Here is a 24,011-nt window from a genome sequence, read left to right as displayed (position 1 = left end):
ATATATGTATATATTTATATATATATACACACATACATACACACAATGACGGATCACACAAAGCCGTGATTGAGCAATTACCTATAGCTTACCAACATAGCTAAGGACAAAGGATTCACCTAGTTAAACAGTGCAATGAATAGAAAGCTGGTCTCAGAGTATATATCCTTCTACATTACTCTACTACAATCATCAAAATACTTACAAGTGACATCGTGCCTTTTCTCATCATGCGAAGCAGAGGTATTTAACATGTATTCCATATTCTCCTCTTCCAGTCACCCTTGCTACAGAGTTGTGTTCTTGTTTCACATAACAAAAATAAGAAAAACGGGGCGTGCAGCTATTGACACACAAATAGAGAAGATGGAGAGATCGGCTGATCTGGGGGCAATACGTGAATTAACAAAACAGGGATGGAGGTAAAAATGCACCAACTACGAGAAGGCACAGAGCAAGACACAAAGTTGGAGACCTAATAGAAAGCACAAATAAACACAACCGAATAATAGCGAGAAAAGCGAACCAACTAAGGAATGAAAGTGGCAAACGCGGTACCGCAGGTTCCCCTTAATACGAAGCTAATATTAGCACGATGAGATCTCAAAAGGGTGCGGGGAAGCTAAGAGTTTCCAACCTCCAACTGGGCCGGTGTATGCTACCTGGAAATATGCTGTATGAAGGCAGAGGCGGCCCTAAACATTATGGACAGAAATCTCGGGCTTTGGTCGGAATATTGGGGGCTAGAACAGACATGTAATGTGGCAAGCAGAAGTAATGGAAGAGAGGGAACAGCCTGTCGGAAATGTAGTCAGACTTGAAAATGAAGTGAATGCTAGGAAAAGGCACCCAACGCGTGAGCGGTCATTGTGACAATTCAGGTGTCATCAGAATCATGCTAATTTGTTTTGTTATGTAATTGATACGTTTATGTGATTTAAAATATCATAAAATAAAAGTACGTTTAAAACAAAGAAATGAGAGAGGAAGACCTGAGCACAAGGGAGTCTGCAAAGAAGGCAGATGGAACAGTGATGTACTGGATGAGTGGGGGAGAGAATGTGAGCAGGTAGGCTGGGGAGAAGAGGACATTGATCTAAGATAAAGAAAAGATTGTGGAAATCATATCTGGTTGCAGGAAAAGTGAGCACTGAATGGATCTTGCGCATATAGGACCTCAGAAAAAGGAATGATGAAAACATCCAGGTTGCCAGCAGAAAAAAAGAGGAGTATAAAACAGTTGGGAAGGAGATAGGCATAGAGAGAGGACACTGGGACAATAGGTAGAAGGAGGTGGAAACATGACAGGGGAAGTTGGCAGTGAGTAGATAAGTTAGGGTGTCAAATGGAGAGACTGAATGGCTGGGTGAGAAGGTGCTGAAAGGGGACAGGCTCCATTTTGGGGAGGATGGGAATCTACAAGGAATGCTGGTTTACAAGCACACTGAGTTTGGGGCATCTCTAGGCAGAAGGCATCACATGAGCCTGGAGGCCAGCAATGAAGGTGACTATCACGGACTTGGGAAGTTGGGGTGGAGGCCAGCACTGGGAAAGGGGAAGAAAGAAAAGGGGGCACCAAGGACACAAGCAGTTGGAGAGACACTGACCTGAAAGTAAGTGAACTGATGAAGGAAGCACTGTGATGGGGAGGGACAGGTATGAAGAGACAAGGTTACAACCATGAAATGAAGCAAAAAGCAAGAATTATGATGGAGGTAAAGTAATGAGCTGCTGGCCTGAATGAAACTGAGTGCTTCGACACCCCGTTTAGGTCTTGGTCCCCATTTGTCTCTGTATTTCTTCAAATCCGTTGATCATTTATATCTTTCATATGTGACCTTAGAGACACTAAACACCCGTTTCATCAATCTCTTCTTCAGACATTTCCATTATATAACTTTTGCATACACTCTTCTCCATGGGCATATCAACTCCACATTTTTCTGCCATCTCTTCAACTTTTGTAACTGCATCACATGACCATTTAGCTGCTTCCTTACTCAGGTACTTCAACTCATTACCATTATAAACAATAAACCTTTCCAAAGTAATGGTGCCCCACAAAATGTCTCCATACTCAGTTTTTAACTTGTAAATATCAATCTCCTTCCTTGCTGGTTCTTCTAGGTGCACTGCAGTAACAGTAGGTATAGTAATGCTTATGACAAGTGCAGACACAATAAGCACACCCGGTACAGCAGGCGTTCGGGGTATAGTGATAACACTAGCAGGATAAAACTCACTTGGCCCTGCTACTTCATTCCCTGGTGCAGCTAAAATCTCTGGCAATGTAATGTACATATACCAGTATCACTGGTATATGGGATCTCCTGCTCTAGGAGTCTTGAATTTTGATGCTCATCATTGTATGGAGGAGTTCTTATGTCTAACAGATCATTTAGAAATGTATCCCCCTCATCCAAATTATTCTCAATATCTTGTTTTTCTTTTTTCAAATGTCCAAAGCACATTATCTGTTTTCTTTTTGTCAATATCGCTCAATATTGCAGAAAATACACCCACACTCAACATATTAACCTTTCTCCATGCCCATTTTGATGCACTATCAGTATTCCATCCAATGTCTCACTGCATTTTTATCTTGGTTTCTCACCCTCTTTCATTCCCTTTCAATTGCAATACGACCCCATTCATTCAATGCCTACAACTATACAGGTCTAGGCTATGGTTTTATCTCGAGCTTCCCCCACCTCAAATAATCAAGCTTCCTCACAATAAAGGTACAGCCCTAAAGGAAACTGCATGTTCTTGCCATTAGACGTAATCTCATTCCATTCTCTCAATCACATACACATATTGATACCCGATTCAATATCACTTCATAGGCAAGAGAATCTTCCGGAGACAATTTTCTCTCGCTCCAAAACAGGAGCTTAGTTTTTTTTCGATGTACACTCCGTTTTTACTAAAACTGATTTCAAACAAACTACACAAAAATACACAATTAAATTAAACCAGTCACAGCCAGGCTTAGGTAAAGGACAACCAATCACAGCACAACACTACTATATACAACATCAGCAGCAGAGCAGCTCACACTCTGATGTCTTACCAATTCCAGTGTAACCTTTTGAAGACTGTTAACCAGTACTAATGTGCGTGCCATGACTATATTAACTACCCAATCAAGGCACAGCTCTGCTCCCAGAAGCAATAAAACAAAGAAACAATTCAATAAATTCAAAACAGATTTTCTTGTCTAATTCACCTAAGTAATGAAAGTAAAGAAATGAGTGAATCAATTACACCCTAGAGAGGGAATAACACCTTACAGCACTATTAATCACACTATGGCACGTGTATTGCTAGCAGCAACTCAACACCGATCAGTGCATCTTTGCCTGTGCACAAAGAAATAAACAATCACTAATCTAAAGAAGAAAACATCCAACTAAATGTAAGGAAATGCCTCCATGGCATGGTTACCCCCTGACTTTTTGCCTTTTGCCGATGTCAGTTATGATTGAAAGTGTGCTGGGACCCTGCTAACCAGGCCCCAGCACCAGTGTTCTTTCCCTAAACTGTACCTTTGTTCCCACAATTGGCACAGCCCTGGCACACAGATAAGTCCCTTGTAAATGGAACCCCTAGTACCAAGGGCCCTGATGTCAGGGAAGGTCGCAATGGGCTGCAGCATGTCTTATGCCACCCTGGGGACCCCTCACTCAGCACATGCACGCTGCCTCATCTTCTGTGTGCTGGTGGGGAGAAAATGACTAAGTCGACATGGCACTCCCCTCAGAATGCCATGCCAACCTCACACTGCCTATGGCATAGGTACGTCACCCCTCTAACAGGCCTTACAGCCCTAAGGCAGAGTGCACTTTACCACAGGTGAGGACATATGTGCATGAGCACTATGCCCCTACAGTGTCTAAGCAAAACCTTAGACATTGTAAGTGCAGGGTAGCCATAAAGAGTATATGGTCTGGGAGTTTGTCAATCACAAATTCCACAGTTCCATAATGGCTACACTGAAATCTGGGAAGTTTGGTATCAAACTTCTTCTCAGCACAATAAATGCACACTGATGCCAGTGTGCAATTTATTGTAACATACACCCAGAGGGTATCTTAGAGATGCCCCCTGAATACCTACCCGACTTCCAGTGTAGGCTGACCAGTTTCTGCCAGCCTGCCAAACACCAGACATGTTCCTGGCCACATGGGGGAAGTGCCTTTGTCACTCTGTGGCCAGGAACAAAGCCTGTACTGGGTGGATGTGCTTCTCACCTCCCCCTGCAGGAACTGTAACACCTGGCGGTGAGCCTCAAAGGCTCACCCCTTTTGTCACAGAGCCCCAGGGCATCCCAGCTAGTGGAGATGCCCACCCCTCTGGCCACTGTCCCCACTTTTGGCAGCAAGGCTGGAGGAGATAATGAGAAAAACAAGGAGGGATCACCCACCAGTCAGGACAGCCCCTAAGGTGTCCTGAGCTGAGGTGACCCCTGCCTTGAGAAATCCTCCATCTTGAGTTTGGAGGATTTCCCCAATAGGATTAGGGATGTGCCCCCCTCTCCACAGGGAGGAGGCACAAAGAGGGTGTAGCCAGTGTGGAATTGTAAAATGCACCCAGAGGGCATCTTAGAGATGCCCCCCCCTGAATACCAGTCCAACTCCTAGTGCTAGGCTGGCCAGTTTCTTCCAGCCTGCCTCAACCAGACGAGTTTCTGGCCACATGGGGAGAGTGCCTTTGTCACTCTGTGGCCAGGAACAAAGCCTGCACTAGGGGGAGGTGAGGTGCTTCTCACCTCCCCCTACAGGAACTGTAACACCTGGCGGTGAGCCTCAAAGGCTCATGCCTTTTGTTACAGCACCCCAGGGTATCCCAGCTAGTGGAGATGCCCGCCCCTCTGGCACCTGCCCCCACTTTTGGTGGGAAGGCTGGAGGAGATAATGAGAAAAACAAGGAGGAGTCACCCACCAGTCAGGACAGCCCCTAAAGTGTCCTGAGCTGAGGTGACCTCTGCCTTTAGAAATCCTCCATCTTGAGATTGGAGGATTCCCCCAATAGGATTAGGGCCTCCCCTCAGGGAGGAGGCACAACGAGGGTGTAGCCACCCTCCAGGACAGTAGCCATTAGCTACTGCCCTCCTGACCTAAACACACCCCTAAATCTAGTATTTAGGGGCGACCCAGGAAATCAGATTCCGGCAACCTACACAAAGAAGAAGGACTGCTGACCTGAAAGCCCTGCAGAGACGACGGAGACGACAACTGACTTGGCCCCAGCCCTACTGGCCTGTCTCCAGACTCAAAGAACCTGCACAGTGACGCATCTGATCTGACAGGGACCAGCGACCTCTGAAGCCTCAGAGGACTGCCCTGAACTGAAGGACCAAGAAATTCCAGAGAACAGCGGCATTGTTCAAACACAGCAACAACTTTGCAACTTTTTAGCAACTTTTAAAGCACTCACTCTTCCAGCCGGAAGCGTGAGACTCCACACTCTGCACCGGACGCCTCCAGCTCGAGCTCCAGAGAACCAACACTGCAGAGAGGACTCCCAGGCGACTGTGACCTCATGAGTAACCTGAGACAACCCCCCTGCACCTCCACAGCAACTCATGCAGAGAGGATCCAGAGGCTCCCCCTGATGGCGACTGCCTTGAACAAAGAACCCGACGCCTGGACCAAGCACTGCACCCGCAGCCCCCAGGATCAAAAGGAACCGAACTCCAGTGCAGGAGTGACCACCAGACAACCCTCTGCCTAGCCCAGTCAGTGGCTGGCCCGAGAAGCCCCCCTGTGCCCTGCCTGCACCGCTAGAGTGACCCCTGGGTCCCTCCATTGATTCTTATTGAAAACCTGACGCCTGCTAAGCACACTGCACCCAGCCGCCCCTGTACCGCTGAGGGTGTGTTTTGTGTGCCTACTTGTGCCCCCCTCAGTGCTGTACAAAACCCCCCTGGTCTGCCCTCCGAAGACGCAGGTACTTACCTATTGGCAGACTGGAACCTGAGCACTCCTGTTCTCCATAGGTGACTGTGTTTTGGGCCCTCCTTTGACCTCTGCACCTGACCGGCCCTGTGTTGCAGGTGTGGTGACTTTGGGGTTGCCTTGAACCCCCAACAGAGGCTGCCTATGCCCAGAAAACTGAACTTGTAAGTGCTTTACTTACCTCAGAAACTTAACCTTACTTACCTCCCCCAGGAACTGTTGATTTTTGCATTGTGTCCACTTTTAAAATAGCTTAATGCCATTTTAACTAATGCGGTGTATGTTACTGCTCTAATTCAAAGTTCCTTGCTCACCTGTGTGGAGTACCTTGCATTTCATGTATTTACTTCAAATCTTGTGGTTCTAAAATAAATTAAGAAAATATATTTTTCTAGATAAAAACTATTGGCCTGGAGTTGAGTCTTTGAGTGTGTGTTCCTCATTTATTGCCTATGTGTGTACAACAAATGCTTAACACTACCCTCTGATAAGCCTACTGCTCAGCCACACTACCACAAAATAGAGCATAAGAATGATCTAATTTTGCCACTATCAGCCTCTAATGGGAACCCTTGAACTCTGTGCACAGTATCTCTCACTTTGAGATAGTATATAAGGAGCCAACTTCCTACACTTAACATCTGTGAATTTCAGTAAAACTGTATCTCACTGTCAATGTGGCACCTCACAATACACACTACCACTTTCCAGACAATTTTGACAACTATGAATAACTCAAGATCCTGTATTTTGACAAGTTTGCAAAACAAAACGCCATCAATAACTATACAAATTCAACAACAACAAACACCTTAAAGCAGCTCACCAATATGACCACATTATTAAAATCTCAGTAACTAAGCCACCTCAAGATCAGGAAATCGAAAATGTGCTGCCAAACGGCTCACATGCAGTGTAATTCATAATAAATACACACAAACTGCATGTTCCCTAATGCACTTGTGCAACTCTAAATCACAACAAAACATCCAGCCTTGGTGAACAAACTGCCGCTTTCCCCACCAGGGAAGGTGGCGATCGCAAATATGCTGATTCTGCCCAGACTGCTATACTATTTTGTGGCTCTTCCGATCATTATTCCTAAAAGCTTCTTTGGGAACCTGAACTCAGTCCTGCGGCGGCTCATCTGGGGTGGGGGAAGAGCGCGGGTGGCCCTTCACATACTGCAGCGCCCGGTAGAAGTGGGGGGCCTTGGGGCCCCCAACTTTGAACGCTACTATGCAGCAGCACAATTACAGTGGGTTCAGTATTGGATTCATAGGCCGGCAACGGCGGAGACAACGTGGATGCGGACTTGGTTAGAGGGCGCCCCCTTGCTACAATGGTTGGCCTCCAAACACCCCAAGTCAAGGAACGTCAGCCCACTGATGGAGGCTGCACACGCTTGCTGGGTCAAATATGTACAGGGAGGGGGTTTCGTACTCCCCTATTCTCCATGCATACCGTTGGACCATCTGCCAGAGTGGTCGGGAGGCTGCGCGCAGGTGGCAGCAGTGTGGTTGGTGGCGGGGGTGCAGACAGTGGGCGATTGCTTTGAGGATGGGATGCTCATGTCGTTTGAGGCAATACAGGATCTTACCAAGATAAATCCTGGCCAATTCCTGACATACCATGCCATAAGCTATGCAATCAAAAAAACATGGGGGCAGGGCAATAGTGAACCAGAATCCTCGCCTATAATCCACCATATTCTACAACATGATGCCCAAACAAAAGTAATATCTAGCCTATACAAAATCCTGAATAAACCTCCAGAGCCACATGCGGAGAAAGCAAGGGAGAGATGGAATTCCGTCCTCCCCGATCAGATCTCACAGGCTGAGTGGCGGAACGCTTTACACCACGCCCGTGGAGTGTCAAGGAATCCCAGATTTAGATACACCCAGTTTTATTACACACACCAAACATATCTGTCTCCAGCCAGGATAAAGCGCATGTTTCCGGACTCGGACCCGTCCTGCCCCAGATGCAAAGCGCCGCTAGCTCACTTTTATCACATGGTCTGGGAGTGCCCTAACATACAAAAAGCATGGTCGGAGGTAGTCCAGGAGATCTCCGAATTGACAGGGCTAACTCTGTCAACAGAACCCAAATCCTGTCTACTGGGGCTCAGGACGAGATCCAAAAAACAAAGACACTTGCATAAATTTATAGATTTAGCTTGCTTAATGTACAAAAGATTAATAGCTATGCACTGGAAGGCTCCCACAGCACCTGTTCGGAAAACTTGGTACATATTAATACTACGTTGGGCTCGCACGGAACATCAAGTATTGAAAAAGTTGGCGCGAGAAGGACAACAACATACAGGAAGTGCAGTATGGGAGACACTAGTAGCTAAACTTGAGGCAAAAAACGACGATAAACCCCCATAAGCCGGGAATGTAATGATAGGTTAGACGACAACGTGTCTACACTTACGCACTTTCCACTAACGACATAATCCACGCGTGGCATTTACAGAGCTGTGACGGCCTGCATGCCTCTCCTCCTGGCACACTAGTTGCTCATTGGCCCGCAAACGCGCGAATAAATACAGCATAATGGAATAGCGCCCACTCTCTACACTCTTTGGAAGCGACAGGCTCCATCCCGGGCTACTACCACACGCCTGCCGAAACAGCCCCAGCAACAACAAAAAGTTCACACTAGTCATAAATGGGGTTTATTCATCAGCTAATCAGCATACGTTTAAGGTCTTCGCTAAACGCAGTTAGAAATGAGGTTGAAGGTTTACAAGTGGTCCGAGCCGTGTGGGGAGGGAGGGGGGTAGGGGTATCATATGTTTTCTTTTAAGCAGATATATTATAATCCTGTGGTGGAAGATGATACGACTTGTAATGTTTATCTGATATATAAAATCAATAAAAAAAAAAAACATCCAGCCTTGGTGATATTCACTTTCCTTTGCTCAGAAACAGCGCAGAAAGCTTGGAAAAATTCTAATTTAGCGATTGCTGGAACCAAGAGCAGACGGAATCCAAATATAGTGCTGATAAAAATTTGGAGTGGTCTAATTTTGAAGTGCACACATAGTCCACCAAAACTGTTGGCGCTAGCATATCAAGCTAGTGTCTGTGCAGGATTGGGGATGGGGCAATGTGTCTCTACATGGCACCCAAACACAAGTGAAATATTTTGCATTTCAAGGGAATAAATCATCTGGAGTCAGAAGTAAAATACAAACGATGAAGGTTTACTAACTAATTTGAGGCTCAATATACCAAGCAAAAATAATAGTCAAAACGCAAAGTAATCAATATAGGGAATTAGCACAACACTCAATCAAAATCAGAAGGACAATGACATCAAGTAGGCAATTAATATACTAAGTCCAAAGACAAACCATCTCCAAAAATCAAAAACAGAGATGGACCCCCTTCACATCCAAGGGGATATGGTCACAGAGACAAGCAAAGAATACACTCCCCAAGGAATAATGCAACCACCCCCTTTATAGGTTTCTCCTGCACAGCAGGTGCGCTGTGCTTCTGAAATTTTTTGTAGTCAATATATCCTAAAAGGGGCTTACATCGCGCCTTCACTTCTTATTTGTCCATGTGCTTGTCACTAGTTTTCCTTTGTATCTATTGGTTGTAGCGTTCTGTTTCCTTTTCTTTTGGGTGTGTTTTTCTGATCAGTATCCCGTGGTCCAATTACTCATTCTCATCTGCCTTAATGGATGGAACTTCTTTGATCAGGTTAAGCCTGGAATCCAACTCATTTCAACTGTTAGCGTACTTTCGCAGATGCATTTGAAGAATTATTTTCCTGCCAGCATGAACGGCTACATTTTCTTTATTGAGCCGGGCATTTCCTTTACTTTCCCTGACTGCATGCTTTGAATGCGTGCTTTCGCTTATGTCTTTGAAGGAAGATTTTTTTTCCTGGTAGCACGCACGGCTACTTAACGTATATTATTATTTAATCGTGCATTTCTCTGGCTGCACGGTTTTAAAGCACACCTCACGTCTACACGTTTTTCTGATGTCTTTGATTTAAACTTTGTGATGCTGAGCCAATGCAGAGACTCGAACCCGGCTCCCCAGTATGCCTGGCCCCTCTTCCCCTTGATCTCTTCCCCAGGGGGAGCAGATTGGCCTCCCATGTGGGCAAAGAGACACCCTATTCGAATGTTCAAGCTAGTTTTATGTTAAGCAGCTGTTCTTTCTTATATGGCACAGAGTACATATTTGCATCTGTTGTATTTCATAAATTTGCACGAGCTATTTCTCTTATAAACATATAAAAAAAAGTAGAATGGAATTATGTGGCATGATGAAATATATTGTGCGGATTGCAATTATGTGGGTTGAAGTGGAGTTGTTTGCAGTGGCATGTAATTGTGTGGTGTTGAGTAGAGTTAAGTGTAGAGGAATTATATAGCATGGTGTGCATTAGAAGCATGTGGGTAGTAATTATGTGGTATTGAGTATAGTGTAATTATGTGAAGTGGGATTGTGTGTCCAAGTGCAATTATGTGGAGTGGTGTGTGTTGAGTGGCATAAACTGAGCGGAATTATGCTGTGTGATGTTGAATTATGCGGCATGATGTGAAATTTTCAGGGTGTGGATTGGATGGATGTGGTGTGTAGTGGAATTATGTAGTTTGGTGCGGAATTGTATGTTGTGGAATTGAATTGTGTGGATTTGAATAATGTGGCTTAGAATTGTGTGGCGTTGAGTGAAATTATGAGGCACTGTGTGGAGTGTATGTAGCAACCTGCTATCTGGTGTGGAGTTGATTTATGTGGTGTGTAATTATGTGGTATGGAGTGAAGCATAATTATGTGCAGTTAAATTATGTGGTGCTGCGTGGTTTTATGGGGAGGGTTACGTTGCGTGGAAGTGTCTGGTGTTGAATTGTTTGATGTGGAATTGTATGGCGTGGCGTGGAATTATGTGGAGTGCAACTATGTGGCAAGGTGGTGAGTTGAATTTTGTGGAGTGCAATGTGTTTTGAAGTTGAATGGATATATGTGGAGTAGAATTATGTGGTATGAAGGGTAATTATACAGGTTGGAGTGGAATTATGTGCAGTGGAATTATCTGGAGTTTAACTGTGTTGTGTGGAGTGTAACTGTGGCTTACAGTGGAGTGAAATTATGCTGCAGGGAGTGGTTTTATGTGAAATGGATTTGTGTGTCATGGGGAGACTGGAAATATGTGGAGTTGAATGTGTATGGTTGCAATTATGTAGTATGGAGTGGAATGATGTGGAGTTGAATTGTGCGGCGTGAAATTATGAGATGTTGAAATGTGTGCAGTGGAATTATGTGGTGTAGATTTGTGTGTTGTGGAAGTGCGTGGCACTTAATTTTGTGGTATTGTGTTGAATAATGTGGAGATTAATGCTTGTTGCTTTCACAGACCAGTTGAGTGTGGGGCACACAGTCTGCATCGGTTGGCTATATTGTCCAGGGAGCTCTGTGGAGATTAGATTGCTGTTGACTTGGAAAGCAGGCAGCACCTCTACTGCAGGAGGCCTCATTCATGGGAGGTGAGACAGTGTTGTTTCTCTTTTCTGTTCTCTCACCCCTTAAATTACCTACAACCGAGTGAATGCCATCCGGCAGCTGTCTATGCCTCCCTGCGAACGCTCGAATCTTGAGATGACACTTGCTTCTGTGGGGTTGGATTTATCCCCGCTCTGAAAGTTCAACACGGGTTCTGCTAGTGACTGAAGGCAGTTCGCGGAGGCCTCTGTATTCACCCAGAGAGCCTATTTTCAGCTTTGAGTTTCTTGTGCCGCATGTCACTAACATATTCGTTTTTCCAGTTCTTTTCCCGCTACAGACATGTTCTCCTGGAGGCTTTTCACCGGCAGATATGGCTTGCTGAGTCACTCATTATTTAGTAAGTGGGCCGGTGGCATGTTTATTTTGAATACGCATCGCCATGATGGGCAGAAATAAAGTTATTCTATTGCTCCTGCTAGAGCATGGAAGAAACAGCTTATCTACAATGATGTTTTCTTAGATATCCTTTAAATTACAAGCATCTGCAGAAGCTGCCATTAAAACAAGAAACCAAATGGTTCCTCTGTAGAGGTTTTCAGTATCCTGTCGAGACACCGCGCAAGGGCAGGTGATGGAATAAAGAAACACAAGCAATGGGCGGGTATGGAGGGGGTAAAGAAAGACGCACATTACAGCACTAACTAGCTGCAGGATGAAAGAAGCAAGAGAGATTGGGGAAGGTGGGAGGAGATGGCGCGCATGAAAACACAAACACTCATATGGAGTGATCAAAGAGAAATAAAAAAGTAGCTCCAAAAACGGAGGCAGTGGATGGACACAAGTACTGGTCCATGCTCTAGGGAGGGGCAGTCACATGCATGCTGTGGAATGAAGGATACAAGAGCAACCTTGAAGTGAACAAATGGTAAGCCTATGGGCGGCCTGTTGCCCAATGATTGCAAACAACATGTATCGAAGAGACCGTGCATGTGCTGTCTAGCAGAGACCTAAAATGACCATACTCAGAATAGTTTGAGATTATCTCCAAAGCAGTCACTTAACTATTTGCTTTTAAAATTGAAAGCATGGAACATGGTATTACGATATGAGGCACATTGGGAAGAAAATGACCCGAGCATACACAATGATGTTCCCCTCATAGAAAACCCTTATAAATATGCTCAAAAAACAGGAAGGCAAACACTCTTCTCATGAATAATTTCCTTCAGCATATTTCAGCGAGATTCAATGCCCCGCACATTCTTCAAATCATGGGCTATTAACTGCAACTTTTGTTAGGCTCACTGCAATTTCAATAAAGCCAAACACATTTAATATATTTTTCAAAACCTTTTTAAAGATATGAGTAGACATTTTTGATTAACAGATCTCCTTTAAGTACTCTAATTAAAAAAAAAAAAAAACAATCAGGTGGTCCTTGCTCGTCGAACATATAGTACCCATATTTTCCACTTTACGATGTTCTTTAAAGGTTGAAATTGGCAAGAGTCCTCAGAGCCTATAATAAACACTGATCTTGCATACAGTTTACTGATTTGAATGAACAAGGGAGGGATATGCCATCTTTTCTATTTATTGTGCAAAATGTGTGATAAACTAGCAAAAGAGTAATAAAAAACACACTCTTATTTATAGTCAAATTTTGTAATTATTTGCAAAGTTGAACTATGTGCGTAACATAGCGGCCTAGGATTGGCATCCCGCATGCCAAACACATAATACTGACATACCAAATACTTAAAACTACACGCTCGCTTCCGAGTTATTCCATTATAAAACCATTCAAGGTTTTCCAAACAGTAAACAAGGTAATGAGTGACAGAAGGTTCCAGCTACAACAAAGATACTCAGCGTTGCAAAGATAATAATTTCAGTCTTTGACAAGTACCTATTCAAAGTAGACACTATTTGCCATACTGAAAACATTTCCTAGAAATCGATTTGTATTATGCTGTGAAGTTTTACGTTGCCCGCTATTATCAGCTTACAGAACTAGGGGAACAGTGAACCTAGAACATCCTGTCTAATTACCATGCAGAACTGTCTATAATTTTTGGATTGTCTCTGGATTGACCCGCTTCTTTGTGGCTCTCCACCGATTCATTCTTCTCTCTTGGGTTGCTGTATCTGCCGGTGGCAGTTTAGCTCATGCATCCTTTCTACCAGACAGCCTTTCGAGGGTACTTGGAACTCCGGAGCTCTTGTACATGTTTGATGGTTTGCTGGAGCAAGATTGTCGGTTTCAGTTGCAAGTTACACACACACTGGGGTTAGTATTGTCAAATCTGGGGCTCCACTGTTCTCAAGTATCCATGGCATCTGGTAGCTTATAGGATACGTTTAGGTCTGCAGCCTTGTCTACATTTCAAACATTGTGATATAAGCCTGCTGAACACATCTCAGCTGTTTTGTGAGCTTTATACTCACAATACGTTTGCGTTTCTGAACTGCAATAAAATATATATTTTAGAAACGTACTTGTATTTGAAAATCTTGATTTGAATGTTGGGCCACCGGTTTGCAATCCTCCCATATATAGACTCGAGACAAGCACACCCAATCAGCCACACTCAAAACACCCAATTTTCACAATGTCAAGTTAAGAGATTACACGGTTATTAAAACCGCAATTTGCTCATCGTTCATTTTTTATATATTGTTAATTAGCCACTCACTTAACAGGACTCTAACAAGGAGAAGTTAAAAGCTAATTTCAGTAAAAGCTGACAACTTAAAAAGATTAAAAGTCTGATTTAGGAGTAAATGATATTCCTTACCGGCGCACACTATATTCTTCGGATATATTCAAAACAGGACGAGGCTCACCTAGTGAATTACAGATGAACTGTATTTCTATGGACTAAACGTCCCACAGTTCAACATTATATAGCAATAGAGGCACAATGCATAAGCAAGCATCAGAGTGGTTGCTTAGTAACAGCATCAGCAAGACAATCATATTATGAACTCAGCAGCTTTCAGCCAGTGGAGCAAACCTCAAGTTACTGGGAAGGTGCAGTAACAACGAAGCTCACTGCTTGTATCTTGAGCATGAATAATTCACAACGTGAGAAAAATCGTGCTCAAGATGCACACAAGAAGCCAAATGTAGACAATTTTGTCTTTAGGTCAACAGCTTTCAAACAGAAAGCACCGTAAAACTCCTTCCTAGTTGTGGAAAATAATCTAATGAGCAGGATGGCGAGTGAGATAAGATTCCAACTATGACAAATATATTAAACATGACATACTGCCCAATTAACATGCTCTGATGAAGGTGCACTGAATGCAGTGGAATTTAATAAACAATAATAATGCCTCCGCACTACTAACCTCGTTTTAGGCTCATTTTATTTAGAGCAATTTACATTACCAGAACTGGTCATAATAAAGTAAAAGCTGAAGCATGCCACAAAGTACTCCTTTAACAAGCATACAAGAAATCTCAAACTAACATTTTAATCTTATAAATGCTGCAATAGATTTATAAGATCATTTTCAATCTAATGCTTCTTACTGTTAGGTTTCTAAAACACAGGGTACTTTTAAATGAATCTGCAGATACCACAAGCAGAAGGTACCTAAAGGGAATTTCGCCTTTTATTTCTTGAAACTAGATGCATATGGAAGCCAGAAAATACAATTAGAACAGAGATCATTCAAAGGTCTAGCCCAAAGAATTAAGAAATCTGCTCAAATTGGCATACCACTATAAAACGCTTTACGCTTTAAGTTTATAATAAATCTAAGTTACAACAAACATCATTAAATATTAGTTGATGCAAGGTGAATCGATTTAAACACATTTCCCAGGAAGTTCTATGAGATTGTTAAATGGACTAATACAATGACTAAGGTGAACTGCCTTAAACCTTGGAGTTGCATGATTCAATGCCTGCACAATCGGCTGCATTAATGAGGGATTTGCTTCCACACCGCGCTAGTAAATTTTACTCTGAAAAGGGACCAAAAGCCACTTTCCATCATCAGTCACATTACCCAAAACGGGGCATCTAGGCTAAGATTAGCAGAGTACATTTCTTTGACATCCAAACGAAGTTAAGTGTGTTCCTGTTTAATGATATTCACATTGTTCGTGCAGTTATCTTGATTCCCTTAGCTACACGACGTCCCTCTCTCTTTCAAGTGATCGCAATGAAACCATATATGCCTTTTACTAGCAACCCCTTCTCCTGAGGGACTGCTGCCATCCACGAGCAGGCATTTTCAACAATCTATCCGGTAATGATCTTATCAGGAGGATGGGAGGGGCGCTCCCTGTCTAGAGGCCGACCTACACCCCCTAGAAGGACGATTACGTTTAGAATTATTTCCCTTTCTGGGGACTGGGGAGGGAATCGGGGGTAGGGGGCTGTGTGGGGGTGGAGAGAGAGGAGGTAGATATGATCAGGCACTGGCCCTCCAAAATGCCCCAAAGAAAGTTTAGAAGTCCACGCAGTTCCCATGAAAACTGACTATTATTTTCCCTTCGCTGCCGTCCATATCCAGGGGCCCAAAACCACGCCCCCAGACACATGATACCAAAGAAGCACCATCCTCCCTCCCCATCTTCCCACCAACCCATCTGTTAAGAAGGCACGGCAACTGAGGTGATTTGAAAAAGGGATTTATTCGTAAGTAATATGACCCCGACAGTGAGCGCGGCATCCAGCTTCCTCCAACTCCTTCCGCCAACACCGTTGTACATACGTCAGCGCTCGAACCCAGTGACATCATAATCACAGACGTCACTGAGCACGAGCACAATCACAACACCACCCAACTCACATTTTCAAAAGTACAGGCTATGAAAAGTCGTGGGTACACCATTTGCAACCGACTTGGGTTTGCATGTGAAGGAATATGAAAATTGCATTCAAACTGTGCATGATCCTTCCCATTCCTGGGTGTGCAAAACGCTATTTTATGCACTTTTCTTTCCCAGGACTTTCTTGAGGATTCTCCTGCTGCAAATCATGGGTGCAAACGACAGTGTTAGGAGAAACGCAAACGTAATTGGTAATCCTCTTTTGAGTGCAATTAGGAGTCTGCATCTCAACACAAATTTTGCAGCCCAATTCTAATCAGTACCCAAATAAAAAACGATTTTCACTTTCAAAGTTGTCAGATGGACCACCTCTAGAATGCTAAGGTTGTGCTGTCACGCCCTGCCACGAGGTACTTGGAAACACCATGTGCTTGTGTAATGCCCCATGAAAAGAATTCCTGATGCTAGGATGTAGCAATATTCCAATTCTTGGGAAGGCCTACCTGAAGATGCATGCTTTGGAAAAACAGTGCTCTAGCATGAATCCTTTGCAGAGAGATAGAGAGCCTCCTCTTTGCAACATTTTCTCTCCTGTGATTATTTTTGGTTAACCACATGCAATATTCACTCTTTGGTTGATGGCAAATCATGGCAATCATTCCTTGATGCATTTTTATTTCATTAGGTACACATATGCACGTGTTTCTTTTTTTTTAACCATTTATTAAATACAATTAGTTGCTTGCATCTTGCATGTTATAATTGTTTTGCACGTTTTCAGTACACATTACAACAACGTAACCATCTCAGAGTGCTTCTCATTCCACTCCACCCGGCATACTCTCCGAGGGACTACTTTTTAAACGCTTGCATAGTTTCAGTAGTTTAACATGTTCAAGGCTTAGCCTCTTCAATATTGGTTTCCAAGTAGCATCTCGGTGGAACCTACGTTTGTTTCCACGAGAGGAAGGGGGCAACAGAGCAGATACATATGCTATTTTGTCATTACAATATGCCATGCCGATGAGCCACTGTCTCACTGTGGGCCTAAGTCTGTTACTCCAGCCCACTGCCACCTTCCTTTTGGCCAACAGCAGAGCCAGGACCACAGTGTCTATCTAACCTTGACCCCTCGTATACTCAATCAGGTAATTCTATTAGTGGGGATGGTTCTAATGAGATCCAGGCCATCTCGTCTAATCGAACATATTCAATACTCCAGTATGTTTCGATGGTGCCGTGCTCACAAGCTAAATGCATGAAACCTGCATTTTCGTGTTTGCATCAGGGGTATGCCTGGTTGTCACAGAGACCACAATGACACATAGATGTAGCGGTGTAATGTACAAGTGATGGACATATCTTAAGTGCAACAGTTAGTGCTCACTGTTTAAACAGATATTTTCTCGTTTGACAGCAGCAGACGCACCACTGCTCATCCAAGATCTGTGCCCAGCCCCTCTCTCATTTCCTAAGGACCGAGGTTGGAGATGGCTTCATAAGAATAGAAACCTCCCTGTATTGCTGAGTTACCCAGCGACTGGATCCCTGTGCCATTCCCATGCTAGTGCGAACATCTTAAGTGGGAGGTTCAGTAGGCTGTCTTAAGCCATCACCAAAAGTATTAAAAGATGCTTAGACTAGAAGATGCTCCCCAGCTCTCTGAAGTCCTCGAGTCACAGAAATGTACTACCATTTAAATGACCAATCTTAGTGAGAACTAGAATGTCCACCTTTTTCAGTAGCAACCCTAGGATTTTATTTCCGGGGCACTTCAGGCAATTATATTGCTCTGGTAGGATGGTACTGTTTCAGTTTTTACCACACCCAGACCATGCATGCCACCATGTATATCTGGTTGGTGGGTCCGGAGATGGACTTCATTACAATTATGTCCATTGAGTAGGGGTCAATTCGTTTTCCACCACCAGATGCTGTGATCCCACCCCATCACCCTACCAAAAACAGGAATATTATGCTTGAGTAGCATAGAAGTACAAGCCAAAATCAGGAAGCACACACAGTCAATGTTGACTTCAAGTACTGGGGGGACTTGGGTCCGGCTTGGCCGGCAACTAGGGAAACCCACCATCCTGTGACATTTCTGAAAACTGGTCCTATGGCTTGCATAATTCCTACTATGTTTCCTTACCCAGAAAGCCAAGGTTCAAGAACAAAAACCTAATTTCTGCTCCCTTTCCATGGGGATAAGGCTGCAGTATGGGGGGCCCAAACCTGGCCAGAATCTAGGGAAACTTAGAATACCCAGACCGTCATGAAAACAGGACATCCAAGACAGGAAAAGTGAAGTGAAAGGGTGGAAGGGGGTGTCCGGCAGAGGGTTATGAGGGGATGTGACAAATGAAGCGTGGAGGGAGCCCACCAAAGGGAGATAACAGGCAGGATGGGTCTGGCAAAGGGGAACCCCTGCCAAAAGGAAGGGCAGGAGGGAGCGGTCCAGCAAAAAGGGGGAGGGGGTTGGTAGAAGGTGTCTGTCAAAGGAGGGGGGCAGGAAGTGGACTAACGGCAAAGGGTGGGACAGGAGGGCATGAGGGGACAGTCAAAGCGGGGGCAGAAGCCCGTAAGGGGACAAGGGTGGGGCAGGAGGGCATGGCAAAGGGGGTGGGTGGGTGGTAAACGGAGGAGGTGGGTGGGCGGTAAACAGAGGGGGGGTTCTGGTAAATGGTGGGTGGGGGTTTCTGGTAAACAGAGGCGGTGGGTGTGTGGGGGGTACTTGTCTACAATCACATGCTGCCACCACACCTGTAGAGGAATTGGCCAATATGAGGGACCATCAAATTCCTATTGTTAGCAATGGGGAAAGTGGTCATAATGCCCATGCAACAGTGCCTATAGCAAACGCTGATCAGGCGATTTTGTATGCTTTGGTGGCATGACCCAAGGCTTAAAGATGCGAAAGGCAAATTGATGGCTTAACCTCAAAGAGAAAGATCGGAGAGATGGAAATGGCACCTGGTCAGGCATCATACCGCCCAAAGGGGTGAAAGGCAGTTGGGGGAGCGGATCCCCCAAGGGGAAACCCTTGACAGCGAAGCTAGAAAACGTGGAGATGTCAAGCCCTCCAGTGGGCAGCACAGTGGGAAACCTCCAAAATAACATCCCTATAAATAGCGGAGGGTTAAATATACAGAGAAGGCCTAGTTGCGACAAGACATCAAATTCTCCTTCCACTGTGCCAGGCGTGGGGTGCATGATGCTGGCCTCCCCTAATCGGCGAGTCACACAAGAAGTGACGCCAACCACATGCAATACTAATACATTGACGTCTCGGGGGCAAGGGTCACAGGAGAAGACTGCTGCTAAGCCTCCTACATTGGTTCAACCTGAACAAACATGCCATCATTAGGAACAGGGGATCCTACAAGAAACATCATTATCTAGGGAGGAAACACCAGCGGATCAGGTGCATGCCTGGAGCATAGGACTAAACCACGGGCAACATAATTATATAAATACTGGGAGATCTGCTGCTTCACATGGATCTGTCTAGGAGCATGAACACCATAGGAAATTAAGTATAAACAGTGAAAAGTGCCCAAAGAATTCCGAACAGTCTGCCTTAATATTTACCCTGTTATATGAATTACAGGGGCCTTGGGACATCCTTAACAGGTCAAACACACTGCGATGTTTGCGCAATATACCATCGCTATTAAATCTTACATCAGGGGACCTGTTCTCGGTTAGCTTTAACACCTATGCCTGGATTAGCCAGAGAGAATCAACATTGACAACATGGACTGATCAGAGTATTGTAGAAAGAATTCTTGAAAACGAGGGTTTGCCTACCAGTTGGGGTATAAAAATCAGCAAACCAGAAATAGAACAATGCCCCTGTGGATTGTCAATGGGAAAAATACTGTGCCCAGCCAGAAAACCATCTAGTACTCTGAGAGGAACATGTGATCAATCCTTTGACGGTGGACAAAATAACTATTATACAGGTGACAAGGGATACAGGAAGCATACCATACGCAGATGCGAGAAGTAATATTAGTGACCAAGCTAGGTGGGACTAGGACTGGCACCCTGCAGCTTTGAATAGAAAACAAAAAATGCATCTTTAGCTGTAAAAGTCTACCCCCCAAAATATTAAAAGGTGTGATTAAACTAGTAAGTTGGAATGTAGCCGGCCTGACTTTCTTCATTGCCAGTCCCAGTATTGGGGACTTTGTGAACAACGCTGACATTCTGTGCTTCCAGGAAACCTGGACACTGGAGCCTTTATCTATTCCTGGCTTTATAGCAACTCAGACTCCTGCACACAAAAAAATCTGTTTGAAAGATATATGGGAGGCTTAGCGACATATATAAAATTAGATCTAGTTGCTAAGGTGGAAGTCTGGGAGAAATCAATGAGGGATGTCTATGTGGTAAGCAGATATGGTCCAATAAAGCAATGCCGGTTACAAACCTAGATTTGTATACAAATCCAAGTCGGGGGATAAAACTGGCAAATGTTCAATCCATTCTGTCTCTGTCGAAAGAATTTCTGTATGAGCATCCAAATCATGAATACGTGATAGCAGGATGTTTTAATGTTCGTAACTTGGGTCTGGAGGCTGGGTTTCCTGGAGACTCTGCAAGAATGGCCTTGGAATATGTTATTAAAGACTTTGAATTAAGAACGACTACTTATAGTGAATTAGTTGTCGGTATACCTCTACCAACATTCAGAAATATTTCTACATTAGATTATATCTTCCTAAGTGCATCAATTTTGGCTATATGCCCAAGCCATCAGGTCATTAACAGGAGTGAAAGCGACCATAATCCTGCGGTAATAGAAATTGATCTTGGAGTGGCAAGGCATCTGCCCTATAAAGCTGCTGGGAAGCAAATACCATCTAACTTGTGTCCCCTGGTAAAACAGATTTAATGGGGAACAGCTTGCTCTGCCAGGTATGCATTGTGAAAACAGGCTATTGGTTCCCTAATGTTTGAAATTGGGATAAGGTGGGTGGTTGATCAGTGGGCAATCATGATAAATGAGCTCCAAGGTGCACTCAAAGGCCTCAAGCAGCATGGGTAACTAGGGGCTAAAAGATGAGAAGTGGACACATTTTAAGCATCCCGGGAGTACCAACATTGCAAAAAAGCATGCAGGCAGACAGAATTGTGATACAAGAAAAATAAAGTCTCCACTATGGAAGCCCTTAGAAGGCTGGCAAGGAAAGAGCATAAGAAAATAATCTGGAAATTAACGATAAAGGATAGAGAGGAATGTTGAAAACAAATACATGCATTGATGATACCATGGAAAAGTAGAGAATTTTAGAACTATGTTAACACCCTGCTGTATACACATGCCTGAAAAGACAGTGTGGTTTTGGCTTGTGAATGGGAAAGGCATCTTTAAAAATTATATGTGGATTCGGATTATGCCGACGCTCATGGTACCAAGGGGCTGCAACACATTTTAGATGGCATTGACAAGCAGGTCGGTAAATGTCACTGCCAAATCAGTGCAAGGCATACTTAGTGGTATTCGTCATGATTGGGCTCCAGGACCAAATGGCCTTCCAGGGAGAATTTTTAGGGATGACTATGATTTTTGGGTTGAGCCTATGACTATTTTATTCAACGATTGTTTACATTTTTCTGTGTTCCCGGAAGCCTGGAAAGGGTCAATATTGTATCCAATTCACAAAAAAGGGAACATCACCTGACCACAAAACTATAAGTTGATAGCACTACTGGATGTGGACGGGAAAGCCTTCTCAAATACACTTTTACAAGAGCTTTAAAACTAGATGACAGAAAATAATATTATACCCATATATCAGACTGGGCTCAGATCTTGCTCTTGTACAATAGATAATGTTCTTGACCTCTCATACTTGGGTCAAAAGGCACAGAAGTCCTCATCCCAGCCGCTCTTCGCTTGCTTTACAGATTAGAGTGCAGCTTTTGATGGCATCGAGCTTCACATACTCTGGATGAAACTAGCCGTGTGGGGGATACCCAAAAAGTTGCTCGCATCTATAATTGCACTATACTCCGACACATGGGTGCAAATTAAGATATCCCAAACACAAGTAACAAAGAAAACGTATACTAATAAAGGCTTGAAGCAAGGCTGTGTTATCGCCCTTACACTTTTTAACTTTTATTCGGCTGCCCTGGACGCAGAATTGCTTAAGGAAATACATTTCCCCCGAAATTGGGTAAGATTGTGCTCCCTATAATCCGGTATGCAGATGACTTGGTTCTGCTTGCCCAGAGGCGGATAAGGTTGAAAAGGAGCCTGGATATACTGCATGGCTACAATATAAAACATGCACTATGAGTAAATGCGACTAAAACTGAAGTTTTAATTTTTGGTTGCCAAACTAATAAGCATCAAATGGATTGGAGCACTGGCCCTCTAAAAATAAAGACAGACACTAAATATCCTTACCTTGGAGTTTGGATATCAAACTCAGGGAAAATGTCATATTAGGCAGCAGCACTGGCAGAAAAACAAATCACTTACACCCTATTTAAACTTTACCATCAGCTTAAATCTTCGACTGTTGAGGCAATTAGGAGAGTCTTTAAGGCAAAGCTATTACCAACAATCTCCTACTGGCATCTTGCATACCCTGGTAGGCTTACCACATTGCTTGAGAAGTGTCAGGTAAAAACCTACAAGAAAATATTTCATCTTCCTAGATCCACTAGGCCTGCAGGGATTCACCTGGAATTTGACTTAATAAAGATGGACTTGAAAGTAAAATGGAGGTAATCAAGTTTTATCACCAAGTCTGCAGGGCCAACACCGATAGCCTGAGGGGGTCCTTGTAAGTAATTTTTACAGATAATTCCAGCAACTGGGCCATTTATCAAAGGAGTGCCAAGGAACTTTTGAACATGTCTCCTTCCTACGCGCTACACCCCGTTATAACGATGGCCCTGTTAAAAAGGACTCTAAAGGAGCAAGGGGGGTGAGCCTCAAGGGAAAGTGACATTGCTAGTATAAGGAATATCAGTGGCGCTGATTATCTAGTGGAGTCATACACGACCACAAGCTGCCAACCATACTTAAAAGCTCCATTGGGTATTCGTGCGTTCCAGAGTATTCTGCGGATGTGGCTTTTAACTCTTCCAGCATGGGAGTACAAACTCCATTGGGAGTACAAACGCCATTGGAAGTTTCCACACGGCTATCAGCAACAATGCACAGTGTAAATATCACTCTGAAACAATAATCCATCTCATATGCTGCTGCCTGGCCCTGCTCACAGAAAAGTATATAACTAAAGCTTCTATTTTTGAAACGTGGACTGAGAACATGCAAAGATGCCCTAAGGGTCTTGTTCACAGCAGGGGCCCCTATGGATTTGTCCTGCCTTGGGACATTTTCCGCCAAAACTGGCAGGGCCCTGCAGGATGCACGTAATCAGCAAAAATTTGCACTTGGCAGGGGTAGCTCTGCCCGAAAAAGAACATCATTACTAAAATGGTTGCTCCCTCCATGCGGTTTATTCAGTTTTGGACGGTATTGTCCATTGTATTCTAATGTTGGCATACAAGTAACACCTATAAATACTGGTCGGGTAGATAACGTGTAGTGAGTAGATGCTTTAAACACTACCAGTAATTACCATCTCTGCTTGTAAGACATTTCAAGTTTTTTATCACACTATTATTTTCTCTTAGAGGAATCTTTGGGAAAACGGCATGCATGAACTATGCACTTTGCTTGTGCAACCTGAGAGGATGATCTCAAATTATGGCATATATTATGTAGGCATTTTTGTATATTCACATCAACCTTAG

The 24,011-nt window shown here is 43.9% G+C and overlaps 1 protein-coding gene across 2 annotated transcripts in view; it reads right to left on the bottom strand.

Annotated features, from left to right (window-relative positions):
- Positions 1-24,011, bottom strand: part of CSPP1 (centrosome and spindle pole associated protein 1) — a 976,424-nt gene that overhangs the window by 856,863 nt on the left and 95,550 nt on the right. The gene's annotated exons all lie outside the window — the stretch shown is intronic.

This window comes from Pleurodeles waltl, chromosome 2_2, assembly GCF_031143425.1.
Source record: "Pleurodeles waltl isolate 20211129_DDA chromosome 2_2, aPleWal1.hap1.20221129, whole genome shotgun sequence".
NCBI classification, from domain to species: Eukaryota; Metazoa; Chordata; class Amphibia; order Caudata; family Salamandridae; genus Pleurodeles; species Pleurodeles waltl.
The sequence above is the reverse complement of the archived record's forward strand: the minus strand, read 5'-3'. Positions and strand labels throughout refer to the sequence as shown.